Here is a 13,398-nt window from a genome sequence, read left to right as displayed (position 1 = left end):
GAGAGAGGCCTTGAGTGCACAATTAAAATGCCTTTGAGTAAGAATTCAATACATCTGTGTTTTTTTTTCTGGATAGCACCAATAATTCTCTGTACTGGCTGTTTACTATGAGCTCTTTAAATGGCATCTGACTGGCGTAGCTGACAGTTTAAACAATGTTTGGGTCATCTTGATGCCATTGCAATTAAAACTAGGAGATTCTCACAAGAAAGCCTTTATGCTGCAAATGTGCAGAACAGAAAATGGAAATCAGCCAATTTTAAACAGAATATCGTATAGAGAATTTATTTTCAAATTTGGGAAATACAGTGCCGATTCTCACGTTGTTTGTGGAAATGCCATTCGATTGTGTTCTATCACAGTGTGCAGGAAACTCTGAGAAACACCAGCTGCATGTTTTAAAGCACACAATACATCAGACAACTAAACAACAAACAAACAAATCAGTTCCTAAGCTATTGTCAGCAGGTGTTCCAGACTACAATACACAATCTTTTGTCTTCATTGACCCCAGTTCAAACTTCAGAATGGACTCATCTGTAACTGACATTATACAAAAAAAAATCCCGAATATGAGTGTGGATGCTGCATTAAAAACATCCAGAATAAAGTCTTAAAAATAAAATAACTGAATATTAAAATAAACACTCGCTCTATAACAGCTCCAATGCAGTGTAGGGTAATTAAATGAATTCACCCAAAATGCTACAGTTAAGCGTGAAAAGCAGCAGTGATTGCCAACTGAATTAAATGTATGTGAGGGCATTTCTGCACATCAGAAAAAATAGTGTTACATCAGCTGAATGCCATAGCACTAAATATTATCACGCCTCCTCTCCCCTCCTCACCTGTTTGCTGTCTCACTCTAGTCTGCCACCTTTTCGCGCTTCTTACCCTGGACACCGGCTTCTGGAAATGGCAGAAGAGAGCAACATGCTTTATATGCAACTCTCTTCCGCTTATCAATCAAACCAGGCAGCCAATCCCCTTTCTCCATGTTTTAAAGGTCCCACATAATGCCTGCTAATTATTTTTTTAATCCATAGTTCTCCATTTAAACACCTATGCATCTAATCATAGATGCATAGTGCTTTTTGAATGCCACCCTTTATGGAATCTCATTCCTGATTTTGGAGAGGGGACTTTAGAAAGGCAATCCTTGTGTTACAACTTTTTTTTGGGGGGGGGGAATGTTTGGCATTGCCTGCATACTTGTCCGCCTATTCATTGCTCCAGGATGTTAGCCATTTTAAGAAAGACATTCCTGTCCCCAGGAACAAGGGAGAGGGTGGTGGGTGTGAGGGCGGGATGAGGCAGGTGCCTTTAGTGCATTTGAGCCTCCACACCTTCCCTCTGCTGGTTGCCTGCTGCCGGTAGCTAACGTTAAATAGGTTGGGGAATCCACTTTATGCGATTCCCCAAGTAGCACTTTAAAATGGAGGATGTAGCCAGCTGGTTACTGCCCAGACACTGGATGCTGGTGACGTCATATGGAGGGGCCAGAATATGACAACTCCGTAAGTTAAGTATTTCACTATATTTAACAGGTGTGGAAATGCCCAATTAAAAAAAAAAAGAAGTCATATGAGTCAAACACACGAGGTATTGGCAACAAATACATATTTTATTCAAATGGCAAAAGCCTGTAATGCTGCTGTCATCTACATTATTATGGTTCACGTATTATGGCCTGATGCAAACATAATGGCTAATTGTGATTTGTTTCTCTTAATGTCTTAATATACAGCCTATTATTAGGATTAGATTTAAACAAAACTGAGAGTCATGATATGGAAGAAATTTACAGACTTACAGGGAAATGCTATGTCTGTATCAAGCAATTCACAGTTTAAGGTTTATTTATTAATTAAAGCATTTATACTCTACCTGACCTCCTGGTTCAAGGGAGTTGAGGGTCTCAGCAAAAAAGGCAAACTGTAACTGAAATAAATGAGCAAGCATATTCCTACCATTAAAGACTCTTGTCTTGCCTGATCATAAACAGTCCTCCTTCTTGTCCCCAATACACAATTGTCCTTGTATCTTTGGGTGATAAGCAGGGTAGCAGCAATGAATCATGGTTATTCTTAACCATGGTTAAATATTTTTTCTGCACTGTGCTTATGAGAGTTTTAAATATTAACTTTGGATGGTCCAGAACAACAATAACAAAGCTCTACCATTCATTTCAAGCCTCTGTTCCCATAGTCACTACAAACTGGAAATAGAAATATATATTAAAAACAAAGGTCAGGAAGAAATACACTATATAGTTTGATGCATACAAGTATGCATATAAAGTTTGATGTAGAGCCAGCTTTGTGTGGTGGTTAGGAGTGGCAGCTAATCCAGCAATCCAGGTTTGATTCCATGCTCCCCCACATGCAGCCAGCTGGGTAACCTTGGGCTCATCACAGCCCTGATAAAGCTGTTCTGACTGAGCAATAATATCAGGACTCTCTCAGCTTCACCTACCTCAAAAGGTCTCTGTTGTGAGGAGAGAAAAAGGAAGGTGATTGTAAGCCATTTTGAGACGCCTTCTGGTGTATATAAGTGCCAACTCTTCTTCTTCAGTGTAAACTAAATACTATAGAATAGAACCTGGATGCCCTGTTACTTTATACCGGGGGTCATCAACCCCGGTCTGCGGCCCAGTACCAGGCCGCCAGCAGCCATGCCTGCCTCCCCCCCCCCCCCACAGCGAGAAGGAAGGGAAGAGGTAGGCACAAACACGCAGGCATGCAGTTGCTGCGAATGCACATTTGCGCCCCCTGGTGGCGAAAGCGCACATGTGCAGCAACTGCATTAGCGCCACCTGGTGGCAAAACATGCATGTGTGGCAACTGCACGTGCACGTTTGTGCACAGCTGCCACACATGTGCGCAGCATCCGGGCTGTCGGCTCTCCCCTCAGCCCCAGAAGCGGTCCCTGACCTCAGAAAGGTTGGGAACCACTGCTTTATACAATGACCAAGTTTACCAAAACAAGGGTAATTTACTAGGACTTGTTTGTTATCCTTTTGGAAATTGGCACACTCCTGTTAGGATTACACTAGTAAAGTGCACTAATACACTAGTACACTTGTAAATTCGGTACTAGTAAACTACACTGGTTCTGCTGGGCTTACAACTGCTTGGAGTATAGTTCTTTGCTAGACTTCAGGCCTGCTGAACTGGTATTGTCACAAAGGTACTGGATTCTACTAGGCCCTCAGGTTTTTTTTTATAAGACAGAAAATAATAATAATAATAATAATAATAAAAATAATAATAATAAACATTATACTCTTTAGTCTTGCTATCTTGACTATTTACCATGTAGAATAGAATGCAAATTCCTCCATTCTAACTTGGGCAGAACATCCCAAGTCAAACATCCTTTCTCCCCACACCATGTCCATAGTAAGTTAACACATGGCACGTGTTGTTCAGATATTCTCCTTTAAAAGCCTCATGGAAATTAATGGCACTTGTGTAAGAGTCCCACAGTGTATAGAATAATGAAGCACTTACTGGACATTTGCCCAGTAATCATTGCCTCTCTCCAATATATTGCTTAATTATTGTGTTAAGAAAAAGCTACCTAATTCACTCATCTCAAAAACTTGAAGAGTTGGGTTTTTGTATGCTGCTTTTCTCTACCAGGAGTCTCAAGTGGTTTACGATCACTTTCCTTTACCCCTCCTCACAACCAACACCCTGTGAGGTAGGTGAGGGTGAGAGAGCTCTGATATTACTGCTCGGTCAGATTTCTGCCCACTGCACACATTTTTATGTACTTTGTTATCGATTGAAAAAACAGTTTTGAAAATGATAAAATGATTAGCTGATATTCTCTGTGGCCCAAAATTGTCTTATTGGAGTATGTGCATAATAAATACAGATATGAAACTTAGCTTCATCTTTATACAAGAGCTTAGAAAAGAATCATAGAATCATAGAGTTGGAAGGGCCATACTGGTCATCTAATCCAATCCCCTGCTCAATCAGAATCAGAATGTATTGGCATATAAAGAAAGATGACAGAAGAAAAAAATTACATTATAAAGTATTAATTGTTCTGCAGTTACCTCGTAGCCAACTGTACAAACTTGGCAACTGAATCAATATCTTGAGAGTTTTTGTTTCCTAATAGGAAGATGATCTTAGTTTCATCATCATGTCCTTATCGTTTAGAAAAAAGTAGGTCCATGAATAATAGCATAGAATAATAGCTCATAAATAATAGCATAGAACAGACAATAGAAAAGCACATGGGGCCTTTCCACACCCGTTAAAATAGTGAAATGTTTACCTTAGTCAGTATATTCCTTCCGTTCCACATGACGTTGCCAACATCCAGTGTCTAGGCAGCAAATGGCTGGCTACATCCTCCATTTTAAAGTTCTAGCTGGAGAATCACATAAAGCGGATTTCCCAACCTAAAAAGCATGAGCTAGAGGAGAGCAACCAACAGGCCACCAGCCAAAGAAATGTGTGGAGCCAAAGAGGCACTATTTCCACCTCCAATGTCCCATCCTTGCACCTGCCTCCCTCTTCTTGCCTCTACAGCTCCCGCCCACCCTCCCTGCACGCTAGCCACATTCCTCACAGATGCGCCAGAGAGAGACACACACACATAGAGCCCTGCCAGACCAAACACAAGCCCTCAATCCCTCCTATCATACCTGCTGTGAGGGAGGCAGACACAGAGAGAGCTGCCCCAAGCTGCTGACCAGTCCAGCATCCCTCCTAAGAACGAGCCCTCATTACTCGCTATGGCTCCTGCTGCTATGGACACAGAGACACAGAGAGAGCCGCCCCTGCTGTGATGGAGGGAGAGACAGAGAGACAGAGAGCTGCTCCAAACTGCATACCAGACCTGCTTCCCTCTTAAGAACGAGCCCTAATTACCTGCTATGCCTCCTGTTCTGTATCTATGCCTCCTGAATTCTGTATCTTTACCTTTCATCTGTCCTCTAATGGGATTTCATGCAAAACTATTTTTTAAAGATATGAAATATACATTTTGAGGTTAGAGAAATATGAATATATCTAATATTTGTATGTAATATGTTTGTTGATAAGGAATAAGCCACTGATGAAACTGGGTGCATAAAATGAGAGATTCTGTACCTAGGAGCCATTTTGACTTTATTACATAAGGTACAAAAATAAAGTACAAATATAGATAAGAGAATAAAAATGCATTTGTTGGATATGACACCCAGGCCGATTGTCTTTTTCTTTTGCGGGGCTCTTTCCGAGGTTGACCGACTTTCTTTTTGTTCTTTTAGAAAGAACAATAGAGTTGGACAAGATGACACTGGAGATACCTTCCAAATCTATGATTCTATAAGAGAAAGGCAATGAGCACCTTGAGCATCCATTTGGATAAAACAGTTGTGTCAACAATAAACAAATGCAGTAACATTTGCCATCTTGTTTCAATGACGCTAAATTCCTCTTCCAATTCTTCTTTACAAAAATTACAACACAGAGAATGCCCACAAAATCTTCTCTCCAAAACTGTTATAGGTTGCATGCAAGAAATTCAGTCTTTCCCAAATATACTGGTTTAACAGGAAGACATGGGCATAGGTTTTTGTAATACCATGCAATAGAATTGACAGAAATTGACACTTTGGACAATGACAATTCATCTCATCTGTGACCACATACTGCTTAGAGGGGATTATGCTGCAACATCTCCACACAGTGGCTGCAAAGGGAATTCTATAATGAACAATTTATATCTCCAAAATAAAAAAGGCAGGGATTTGTCTAGAGGGTGTGAAAAAGGCTGTTTAAACTGGCTTTCTATATTGTGTTCTGAATGTAATATTGTTATCAGGAAAGGCAAAAATGAGAACTTTTATTGACATTTTTTAAGATAACTTAATTTGTTTCTGCTAACTAATGTATATTTATATAGATCTTAAAGAACTTGACCAAAAACAAAGTACACTATGACCTCCTCAGATGATAAATAGGTCTAAGAAAGGTTAACTGTCTGATTTTACTGGTGTTTTGAAATGTAGAAAGCAGCCAGTGAAACTCTTCATAGAGTAAAATTAAGCATTATCATTGCATTGCATTAAGCTCACCATTGCAAACAAATAGCTATTGAGACTATTCCAGAGGCTGGTCAAAAACCAATAACACCACTTTGTTGTTGTTGTTAGGTGCGAAGTCGTGTCCGACACATTGCTACCCCATGAACAATGATCCTCCAGGACTTCCCATCCTCTACCATTCCCTGGAGTCCATTTAAGTTTGCACCGACTGCTTCAGTGACTCCATCCAGCCACCTCATTCTCATCCCCTTCTTCTTTTGCCCTCGATCGCTCCCAGCATTAGGCTCTTCTCCAGGGAGTCCTTCCTTCTCATGAGGTGGTCAAAGTATTTGAATTTCATCTTCAGGATCTGGTCTTCTAAGGAGCAGTCAGGGTTGATCTCCTCGAGGACTGACTGGTTTGTTCACCTTGCAGTCCAAGGGACTCGCAAGAGTCTTCTCCAGCACCAGAGTTCAAAAGCCTCAATTCTTTGATGCTCGGCCTTCCTTATGGTCCAACTTTCACAGCCATACATTGCAACTGGGAAGACCATAGCCTTGACTAGTCGCACTTTAGTTGGCAGGGTGATATCTCTGCTTTTCAGGATACTGTTTAGATTTGCTAGATAACATCACTTACATATTGTTTAATACTAATTCCAAAAATCAGTAAAGAAAGCAAGAAGTTTGGACTTTTCTTCATTGAAAAGACAAAAAAACTGTCATGTCACAATAGCAATTGATGGTAAAGAGATGGAATGTTTTCAATAATTCACTTTTCTTAGATCACAAATAGATCACAGTGGTTACTGCCGTAGGGAAATTAAAAGTCAAATTGCTCTGGGTTGCTCAGCAATGATAAGTTTGAATTTAGTATGGAAAAGTGCTGTACCACTAAAAGTAGTGGTGCAAGATCGAGAAACATGGCGACAGTAACCCTACAGGACACAACTGAATGGCTATCATCATCATTATTTACTGAACTTATATCCTGCCATTTTTATTTATTTATTTATTTATTTATTTATTTATTTATTTATTTATTTATTCATTCATTCATTCATTTATTTATTTATTTATTTATTTGATTTCTATACTGCCCTTCCATATGGCTCAGGGCAGTTTACATACAACATCATAGGGGGATACATGGAACGAGTCAACATGCAACATAGTCAATATACAACAAAGACTCACGGCAGCTTACAAACATAACCCCCCTCCTAAAAGCCCCTATATAAAACCCCATTTAGCCCTGAGGCCTTAAGTCCCCCTACAAGCCACAAGATTGGTGAACAAACTTCCCTAGTCCCCCGAGCAGACCTCTCTAGGGATGGAATTCAAAAAACAAGCCTGAGGAGGGGCCATGTTGCTGTTAGCACTAGCTTCAACCAAAGACCTGGTGGAAGAGCTCCATTTTACAGGCCCTGCAGAACTGTGACAGCTTCAACAGGTGCTCAGCTCTCCTGGGAGCTCATTCCACCAGGTCAGGATCTAGAACCAAAAAAGCTCTGGCCCTGATCAAGGATAGGCATACTTCCTTAGGGCCAGAGACCTCCAACAGATTAGTGCCCACAGAGTAAAGTGCTCTATTGGGGGCATAAGAAGAAAAGTGGTCCCTCAGATAGAGGGCATAAGGAGACAAATGGTTCCTCATCATCACACATTGTTTCCAAGGAAGCCTCTCAAGCAATCAGCTAACCTTTCTCTAGGTTGTAGGAGGTATTCTTTGTCCCATACCTGAAGCTTATGTTGGCTTAGTCACTATATTATCTGAGCCACCAGCAAGCACTCTAGCAGTGCAATCTTAAGAAGAGTTGCAACCATCTTCAGCCTTGGGACTTTAGAGCACAACTCTACACAGGTATGTGCAATGGGGTTTATTTCCAGGAAAGTATTCTTAGAATTGCATTGTTAAAATATTGTAACTCTGCTTAGAATTGAACTATAGCCTGTAAGAAGGTTGTCGGGGAATTAAGAATGCTGCCCAGGAGTTAATAGCACATTGTACCTGATACATGCTATGAGTGCAGGGCCAGCATTTCTGTCATCTCCCAAATGTTTATTGCTTTACCCTTGTCTCAGGCTCAGCTAGCAGCAACTTGCCATTCTTGTGCAGCCATTACCGGACTCTCTTTTCTTCAATGTTTAAACTTATTACTCTCAAATATAAGGCTGTGGAGGAAACATCAGTAGGACAGCTAGTATTCTAAAGAAAAAAAAAACATTAAAATGATTACTGCATAAGAAATATATAAGGTACAAATGCATTGTTTGTATGTCTAGCACAGATTTCTGTTATATTTGTTGCTTTTTAATGCAAATTGCTCTTCATATCATTTTAATTAACTTTTAATGGAATTTTCACTGCTATGATGCTCTTCTTTTATTGCTATTGAACTATTTAATTGCCACACTGCATTAAGTGTGTGGTAAATTCAGGTTTGCTTTTGTTTTCTATGTCAGCTACTTATAATGTATGGATTGAGAACCCTCCTGACATGAAATCAAATAAGGAATGAGAAATTGGGAATGAGAAAATCACATAGTGAACAAGTCTGGGGTTTTACACTATGATGCCCACATTTCTTGCACTGGTATTTTAATTCAGCTATTGAAACTTGGGGTGGATATAATATCATATAGTATGTAGGCTGAAGTGCATCATACACATCCCAGGTTTTTAATCATCTTATAATAACTGGCACACATTACAGTTCTTATGGAATTAGCACTTTCAGAGTCAGTTCAGCTAGATTTTGAATTATTTTAGGATTACATAAAGAGTGTCTCCAGCTGAAAGGTTATGCTGCTAAAGCCCTACAGCCTGCTTGCGACACCAGCATTAGTGTAGTGGTTAGGAGTCTAATCTGGCATGCTGGGTTCGATTCTGCGCTCCCCCACATGCAACCAGCTGGGTGACCTTGGGCTCGCCACGGCACTGATAAAACTGTTCTGACCGAGCAGTGATATCAGCGCTCTCTCAGCCTCACCCACCCCACAGAGTGTCTGTTGTGGGGAGAGGGAAGGGAAGGTGATTGTAAGCCGCTTTGAGCTTCCTTCGGGTAGGGAAAAGCAGCGTAAGAACCAACTCTTCTTCTTCCTCTTCTTCTAGTGCCTGAAATTTGGAATTAATGGCCTTAGGTAGGGTTGACATTGCCAGATTACACAATTCTTGGGGATCTGTATAGTTTTTCATCAGGCGCAGAATCCCAGGTCCATGGTGGCATAATGAACTGTGAACAAGTAACCCACAACTAGTCTGCAGTAGGCTGGAACACTCCACAGGCTAGCCTTGTTTACTCTTTTTTATATTTTAATTTAAAGGAACTATCAGAGAAGTGTGACCTCAATTCACCTTTGGAATTACAAAACTTTAGACTATTGTCTAGATGTCAGATAAATGCCAGGCATCATGCCATGCCTTGAACATAGCATAAGACAGGATGCCTATCTCTCCATCACAGTGTTATTATGGAAACATGAGGGAAATCAAACGTGTTACAGAAGATCCTAAAGTTCAAGGCAATGCATCAATAAAGCTATCAGGACATAATTTCTCTCATCATTTATCTCCCTGGAAACTTATCCAGTATCCAGTAGCTGCTACAAAGCTAAACCTGCAATTATTACAAATGATGCTGCAAGGGACAAAACCATGCCTACAAATAATACAAATTACTAGGAGAATGAATGAATACTGGAAATATGTACCAATGATAATGTTGACAAAAAGACAAACTGACTTTAATGACCTGCACCTTCCTCTAAGAAGGGCAGATTCTACACTTACTTTCTTTATTCCATTGTCAATCCTGTTGAATTCAGATCGCTTTGAACTCGGGTCTTCCTCTCCCCCCCCCATTGAAATAGGAAAGTGTTCTGCACGTGGTTAGGGTAGTTCAGAAGGGGGGGGAGCCAAGTCTCTTTCTTTGTTTTCTTGAAGGGGGGGAGAGGATTGAAAAAGGCAGAGGAGGGAGGAAAAATCCAGGACTGACAGAAGTTGAGAGAAATTAGGGGCTTCTCCTTTAAGGCAAGCTTGTCACATGACCAGGTGTGACCTATCAGAGGTTCTCTACCACGGAGCTTTCTTTCCCAATCCGTATTTGAAAAATATTGAGCGTTAAAAGCACTCTAAGATATCGTACAATAAAGGTAGGGTCACTCCGGATCAATCCTTCTTGCTGCAGAAGGAAAATTTAAATCACCCAAAATCCAAACGGAAATTGCATTCTGTGTAGAGGGCAGGGACTGAATCGATCTGGGTTTGGAATAAAAGCTCTGTGCAGTTTACACCCATGTTGATATATTGTTTGAAATAAAAAACGAAATTTGAAGAAACAGTCTGGTAAAAGGCGAGCACTATTTCCTAACATAACCATGTGTTCAAATCACATAAACTGGACAGAAGTGGAAGATCAGTTAAGATTACTTGAGATTTAGGGACATGACATAATCATAGGCTCCTAAGCAAAACATACTTCTGAAAATTATTTCAGTCTCTCTTCTCCACCAGAGGGAGCAGAGGAGAAGTTTACAGAAATAAGGATCTGTTTTAAAAACAACAGAAACCCAAGACCAGATTAAATTACACAATCCATGCCATAAAAGATGACCACCATTAACTAGAGGTATTATTCCCATATTGCAGATGTGGGCTTGAGAAAGGCTTGTCTCAGGTTACCAAATTAGTTCATGGCAAAGGCAAAATTTGAACTAGGATAAACCATTTGGTCTCTTAACCACTAAACAGCATCTATCTGTCTGTCTGTCCGTACGTACATCTAGTTAAGTATTTGAATCTCCCAGTTCAAGTATAGTAGGATGCATAGGTAGCCGCCGTTCCAAACTCACCTCCATTCCAAAATGCATCTAAATCAGAAAATGCCATAGAAATTTTGCAAACTGCAGATAGAAAAGACTGGAATCACTCATTTGTCTTCCTCAGGTTTCAGAATTTTCATTCAGTTTGCCTCTAAAACTCATCTCCACCAGAAACAGGGAATGAGCCACATCAACCTGTTTAGTCCATGAATTTACAACAGAAACTTCTCATTTCACACTTGTCATTTAGATTTAGACCCTTGGACCAGATTATTAAGTGCACTAGTTATAAAGCCTGCTGCAGTTTAAATACAGCGAGCGCTAGCGGGCCTACGGAGTTGGTGTGGGTGGCTGTACGGCTTGGTGGCGGGCGGCCGTGCACCTGAGGCTGTGGATGGGCCGGCCTGAGACCCTCCCCCGTCGGCTGGCGGCTCAGCCAGGTCTCCCCCCGGCGCGGGCCTTACCTGATCTGTGCCAGGGCAGGGAGGAAACGTTGGCCCTGGTGGTCGGCGGGACAAAGTCCAGGGCCTCGTTGTTCTTGCGACGGCGCCACCGTAGATGATGTCATGTTTTGATTTGAGAATCATAGAATTGGAAGGGACCTCCACAGTCATCTAGTCCAACCACCTGCAGAATGCAGGAAATTCACAACTACCTGCCCACTCATAGTCAGATAATGTGTGTGAAGTGGCATATAAATGTGAAGTATTATTATCAAGTTATCGTGATCACTGTATACTGAAATCTGCATCTCATTAACTCCTCTAGAGTGTCACATATATCTAAGAATCGGTGGAGCCCTTTTGCTTTCATAGCCATCTCACGGGAGGTAAGCTGCTATCTTTTAATAGGTTTTGCAGTTGGTCAAACTTTGAGTGGACTACCATTGGAGGTTAGGAGCAATGCTTCCATTTCTGCTTTTGAAAAGCCTGCATCCTTGTTCTATTTATGAGGACTTCCAGTTCATGGTAGCCAGAGTTAGTTTTGTAATGATCTGGTCTTTTTATGGCATGGATTGTGTAATTTAATCTGGTCTGGGTTTTTTGTTGTTGATGTTGTTGCTGTTAAACAGATCCTTATTTCTGTAAACTTCTCCTTGGCTCCCTCTGGTGGAGAAGAGAGACTAAAATAATTTTCAGAATTTTCCTAAATTTTGCTTAGGAGCCTATGATTATGTCATGTCCTTAAATCTCAAGTAATCTTAACTGATCTTCCACTTCTGTCCAGCTTATGTGATTTGAACACATGGTTATGTTAGGAAATGCTACTTTCTTTTTACTGGACAGAGAAAAGTATCAAGAGGAAAGAGAAAAAGTGAGCAGATAGCAAGCCTGGAATGTACAAAATATAAGGTTTAAAGGAAATGGATGTGAAAATAAAGTCTATTATTGTGAGAAAATGCTCTTATTTTAGTATATCACATGCAGATTAGGGGTCTAGTATTATGAGCAATGTAATCTCAAAATTACAAATGAGGCTTTTAAACTGCAGTAAAAAAAAAGTGTGTAGTACCTGAGGGCCATTTCACTCATGTATGTTCAGTCCATGACATCACATAACAACCTGCAAATAAGCTGCTGTATTTTCATCACAACACCACTCTCCAACTTTCAGTGGATACAAGACATGCAAGGGACTAGGTGTTCTCAAAAAACAAACCAGCAAGTGACGTACATACATATGAATTAGCCACCAGTCTCTATGTCAGCAAAAACAAACTCTACTTCATAGAAGTTCTTCAGGTTTCTGAAGTGATTTTTTGTGGTTGTCATCTTTTCTTAACAAAATCTCTCTCACACTGGCACACAATGTCAAGGTAAGAAGAGAGGTTCTCCAAGGCCCATTATGCACGGAGTGGAAAGTCTGCATTCGGGGTGGAATGGCGGCGGCTAAAATCACCAATTATGCATGCTGCAGGCGGCAACCGGGTGCAGAGTCAATGTATGCCGCCGAAAAAGCCACATTAGAGAGATGCGGAAGAAAGTGGAGCTTCCTGGGACCAGGGTGAAACCAGAAGCGACTCCGGAGTATCTGCGTGCATAATCGGATACTCTGGGTTTTGCCGCCGTTGTGTTCCGTCCCGTGCATAATCGGTTTGCTTCGCTTCTTCCTCCTCCTTGTTCTCCATGCCACCGTTTCAGCGGCCGTGCATAATAGGCCCAAGTGAGCAATTCCTCTTTCAATCTCACTCTAAAGATGATTGCTAAGCTTCAAAGTCGGAGAGCAAGTGAGGTGAAGGGGTAGCTATTCTTTCACCAGTATAAGACTCTATATTCCATCCTGAGCTCCTAAACCTACAGGGATTCTGACTCTCAGAAATGTGTTTGTTAACAAGCCAGTTGAAATTCTGTTGCCAGCCAGCTTTCTCTCTGACAGCTGTCACAGATAACATTTCCCTGCATGACCTCCACAGTACTGCTTTCCTTTCCCCACTATTTCTTTTTATCACAGCATGACATTATTGACCAGCTTCAGAGGGGAAGACTTTGGAAAAAAAAACACAACAAAAAAACAGCATGGCTGCATTAAGATTTTTATCAG

This window comes from Paroedura picta, chromosome 6 (genome assembly GCF_049243985.1).
Source record: "Paroedura picta isolate Pp20150507F chromosome 6, Ppicta_v3.0, whole genome shotgun sequence".
Lineage (NCBI taxonomy): Eukaryota > Metazoa > Chordata > Lepidosauria > Squamata > Gekkonidae > Paroedura > Paroedura picta.
This window is presented reverse-complemented; position numbering follows the sequence as displayed.